This window comes from Nicotiana sylvestris, chromosome 8 (assembly GCF_000393655.2).
Source record: "Nicotiana sylvestris chromosome 8, ASM39365v2, whole genome shotgun sequence".
Lineage (NCBI taxonomy): Eukaryota > Viridiplantae > Streptophyta > Magnoliopsida > Solanales > Solanaceae > Nicotiana > Nicotiana sylvestris.
The window spans coordinates 97,729,657-97,735,175 of NC_091064.1; positions in this window are offsets into that span (position 1 = coordinate 97,729,657).

Genomic DNA, 5,519 nt, shown 5'->3' on the forward strand with positions numbered 1-5,519 from the left:
AAGTTGAAAAGAATAGTTACTGTTTCATTGCCTCGCTTAAGATCTGAAATAGTCAGAACCTTCCTGCCTTTTACTTCTTCTCTATACTAGTTTTCTCCGTGTTGCTGGGATTTCTGGACTGAGGTGTTGAAGCTACTGTATTGGGCTTTCTGCTGCTGTATGTTGCTGTGTTATATACTACTTTGCTGATCTTCTTCTTCTTGTACTGTCATTTCCAGGTACACATTTGTACACTCTCGGCTTGAAGCGAAATGAAATATTAATCAGGCTTTGTTCCTGTTGAATCCCTCCTGTTTAGATTTGTGTTTGAATATAATTTTCCTTTCTTTGTATAAAAATGTAGTCGATTAATTAATGAGTAATGGGCTTGCATATGTATAACTTCTTCATCTAATAATTTTAGTTTAAATTAATCAAATACTAGTTAATTTGTTTTTGATATTATGGTGTGTCAATCTCATGTTCCAGTATTATTGAATAATAGAATATAGAATGAAAGCAATTTTTCTTTGTACAAACTCGATCGCAATTTTCCATTCACATTAGCCGTAAACTAATAACTAATAAGTTATTTTTTTTTCAGCATGTAATTAATTGAGAAATTTTCTTTTATTTTTAGAGACAAACTTAATAGAAGAAATGTAGTCACTATAGGTTTATCTTTAAAAATAAGAATGAGATGAGCCTCGCCAAATAAAAATACAAAATTGCGGGGCCCTCAGTAAATATTTGCTTTAAATTGCTTAGACTTCGGGATGGACCGTTTAGCAAAATTCCACGGCCCTACCCAAAGTAGATGATACGCTAGTCGCTTTAGGCGCGCCTTTAATAATTTAATTTTCTTAAACTCGGGTGCACATTGATGTGACCCAAATCCAAATCTCAACGGAGTCAAAGTGTGTCGACGACCACGGGTACATTGATTGTAACGCGGTTCGAGATACATTTTCACAACGTTGCAATTCCTTGTAAAAAATAATAATAATAATTATGAAAGCGGTAAAAAGTTAAAATTTGCACATAAGTTCATATTTGTATTAAATCAGATAATCAAGCCAAATATGACAGTTGAGCGACCGTGCTAGAACCACGGAACTCGGGAATGCCTAACACCTTCTCCCGGGTTAACAGAATTCCTTATCTGGATTTCTGGTGCGCAGACTGTAATATGGAGTCATTCTTTTCCTCGATTCGTGATTAAAATTGGTGACTTGGGACACCCTAAATCTCCCAAGTGGCGATTCTGAAATAAATAAACAAATCCCGTTTCGATTGTCCTTTAATTGGAAAAAACTCCCTTGTACCCTTACGGGGACGGAAAAAGGAGGTGCATCAAAAGAAAAGGAATTTTTACAAGTCTTTCTTTCAAAAAGAAATCAATAAAATATATATATATACTTCCTTTCTTCTTTTGAAGCAGTTCTTTCACAAATTCCAATTAAAAAAAATGTTAGTTCATTTACTTATTCACGAGGCCCGAACTACGCGGGTTTGATTCTCACCGGATGTGAGATACGTAGGCAACCCTCATCGGGTCCAACCCTCCTTTTGCTAAAAAATCCAAAAACAAATAAATAAATAAAAAAATATGTCAAAATTTTAACTCTGTCATAAAGAAGTCGAGTGACGCTGTTTTATCAAGTCATAGCCGAATGTTCCCGAAAGGGACGCCGGAAGACTGACTTTGCATAAACAGCCACCTTTGGGTCATTTCTTAAGATTTGGTCCAGTTGACCCCCACAGCCTTAAAAATCTTCGTCCCCGAGACGTTGAAAGGCCGTATTTGCAATATTGAGTTTTCTAATTTGAAAAACGATAAAAAGAGTCATAAATAAGTCAGGTAATGTTGTTTTGTCATAAATAGCCGAATATTCCCGAAAGGACGCCGGAAGGCTGACTTTGCATAAACAGCCACCTTTTGGGTCATGTTTAGGATTTTTGGTCTAGTTGACCCACACAGCCCTATAAATCTTCGTCCCCGAGGCGCTGAAGGCCCGTGTTTGCAACACCAGGGTTTTATTGTAATTTGAAAAGAAGAAAAAAACAAAGAGTCGGCATTCAGGTGAATACCGTTTGAATGTTGTCATAATAAGCCGAGCCAACTTCGGCCGCGTCTTAAACCGTTCTTGCCGAAATAACCTTAGAGTATCTTTCAGTTGTCGAGAGATTATTTTCGTAAAAGAATGGACAAGTTCGCAAAGTGTCAAAATAATCCTCCCCGGCCTCAAAATTCATGTGAGATCTGGAAGGGGCCACATTTGCAAAAATAGCCGTTTGGTTGCATTTGTCAAACGGGGAAAGAAACTGGCCATTTGTAAACCTTTTGATTAGAATATGTGGGTTGTTTGATTTTCCAGTTTGTAGGTCATCTTCAAACCTTTGAAACCCAGTTTATTTTAATATGAAAATTGAAAAAAATGTTTAGTATTGTTTATCTTTTATTGGGTCCGAACTACGCAGGGTCTGATTCATGCGGGGTCATGATACGTAGGCAATCTCCATAAGATTCGACCACACAAAAAAAATGAAAAACAGAAAAATGAAAAAAGAGAGAAAAATGAAAAGAAAAAAAAGAAAAAAAAATCGAGAAAGGAAAAAAAAGAAAAAAAAGAGAAAGAAAGGATGTTGTTAATAATGGGGACCGACTGAGTCCATTCTAACCTGTTTGTTTTGCAAGGAAAGTTAAGGTGGTTGGTTTGTGGTAAGCCAGACAATGACACCCAGAATCCTTTACTTGCACCTCATGATACACACTCTGTTGGGATCAGGCCTGATAACAGAAGAACTCGAATCCTATTAGGGACTTGTTGACTAAGGTTGATGATATTGAAGTTGGTAATGGTCTAGGCAATACTGATGCGAAACTCGGTGGCTACGATGCCAAGTTTGATAAAATGGGAGGACGCTCCGTTCCTTGGTTAGCAAAAGAGAAGCTGGTGGTGGCTTATTTTGTTGTCATTTCTGTTGTCCGGATTATTCTTAGGGTTGTAATCCGAATATTTTCTTGTGTCAAACCTTCCTATCTTTCCATTTTGTTATATCAGTTTGTTTAAGTTTTTTCCAGGTTGTTTAGGATTTTATTCCGGTTTGTTTTGTTTTTTCGAACCATTTCACCGGTAGTCTAATACAAAATCCGGTCTTTTATTGTTTCCAGTCATCTTTTTGTTTAGTCCTTTTATCATTTTTGTTCAGCGCCGATTCTAGTGACATGACATGCGCACACAGTTTGGGCCTAACCTTAAAAGTTAATCATAAAACCCTGGAAAGGCGATCAGACCATTTAAAGGAAATAAGGACGGTTGAGATTATTCAGAGCTCGAGTCATATGGAACTGGGGCAAGTAAAATATAAAGAAAACTGTTAAAAGCAAGATTCGCCAAATTGGCATGAGAATGAGAGTGTCACCCAACGGTGCTTTAGAAATGACAAAGGAAAAATAAAATGTTTAACATAATTGTCAAAGTCCAGCACCATCGGAAGAGACTATAAATCTATTGTTTAATTGTGTTGTTTGCACTTGGCATGTTTTGAAGACTGGAATGACGAAGGCATTTTGTTCTGCTACCTAAATACTTTATCCTTCGTTACCCCTTTTGAGCCTTATTTATTTTCTTTCATACCCCTCGTTCGGAATCAGTAGCAACGAAAAAAAAAGAGAAAGAAAGAAAACAACAAAACGAAGAAAAAAAAAAGGGAAAAGAAAAGAAAAGAAAAATGATAAAAAAAAACAAAGGAAAGTCAAATGAAAACAGAGGAATTGGGAACTATGTTTGACCTGATTCCTCAAAGAGGATACGTAGGCGCTTCACGGCTCGGTCATAATTTTGAAAAATGAAAAAAAGATCAATCAATTAAAAAATCCCCAAGCAAGAAACTGGGGCAGATGTTGCGTTTGTTGTAAATAAATCTAGTTCCGAAGGTTGTAATTAACAACCCGAAATTGATGCATTTTTTAGCCTTCAATACCCTTTCTTTCTAACCCTATCCAAAACCCACATTACGGTCCCAAGAAAGACCTTCTGATCAGTCTTCAAAAGATGCCAAGTCAGACAAATGAAGAGTCTTACCGGCGAACATAACATTCTGTTCCACAGCAGAAAGGACTCTAATCTCCAGCAGAGAGAGTCATACCGGCAACACTCCAAATCCCCAGCTGGGAAGTGATACAAATGAGAGAAGTCTTATCGGTGAAAACCTTCACAGGCACCATAAGGCGATGAAAGTTGAGAGAAAACCAAAATGAGAGAGGCTTGATAGTGAAAACCCTTCGGGCACTACAAGTCGAAAAAGATTGGGAATCAGATAGGTAATCGTCAAGGGAAGGTCTTGAAAGACGATTGACGGCAGAAGATAGGCCACATGTGCATGTCATGACCAATAGAGTCGGTATCTGCGTTTGATAGATTTTTATTTATAGTTTCTTTTGTTAAAGAGTCATCATTTCCTTTGTCTTTTATTTTGTTTCTTTTATCTTTCTCCTTTCATAGAAAAATTCCCTAGTAGAGTCTGTTTGGTCAGAACAAGTGAGAATTGACTTCAAAATATGCCATAAGCTTTCCAATTATGCCAGATGAGATCTGACTAGTACATCCAAATGGTATAGTCAGCAAGGAACAAGCGCGAGGCCAATGTCAAGAAAGATATCCCCAACAAAAGGGAATTGACAAAGGAGTGACAAGTGTCAAGAGGGATACCCTTGCCGAAATCAAAGGTTATAAACCTCAAGGCCAAGGCCCGTTGAACAAAGCAAGGAGAGCAGTGAGCATGATTTGGGGAAATTCATACTAGACTAAAAGGTCGGGGAAATGCCAGTTTCCGAGCTATGCCACAAAAGAAGAGGGATATCCCCAGCAGAAAGGGATTATCCCCAGCAAATAATATCATCCCCAACAAGTTGTGCAACGCAGAGCAAGGAAGGAAAAAGGGAAAACCATCCCAGCAGGAGTATCACAACCAACCACCATGTTTTAAACTAACAAATTCTGTTTGATTTGAAGCAGGTAAAGGAAATGACATTGAGGCCAGAAATGCATGCCACAAGGGATATTATCAAACTGGGCCAGAAAATTTTCCTTCCATTTAGAAGATTTTCTGGAAGTCAGGTACCCATTCGGGGAAGAATAAAGATAACGCCAGTCTCAAGGGAAGTGGTCTTTAAACCAATGTTGCCCCCAACATAATAAGTTTCAATGGAGGAAGTCGTTCCCCAGCAAATGGATGAAACTTGAGCTTAGAAAAAGCAAGAGGCCCGCATCATTCCTAACAGCCTTCCGAAGAGTGAAGCACTAGTTCTGAAGGAATCAGAATCCCCCAGCAGTGTTATCCTCAACAGCGCTATCCCCAGCTGATAACATTTTATCCCCCAACAGGTAAGTAAATAATTCCTCAGCAGTGTTATCCCCAACAAGTTTTCGAGGTAAGACATTTTTCAAGTTTTTTTCTTTGGGTTCATCCGCCCTCGAATAGGATATGTCGGGTTCATCCGCCCTCGAACAGGATATGTCGGGTTCATCCGCCCT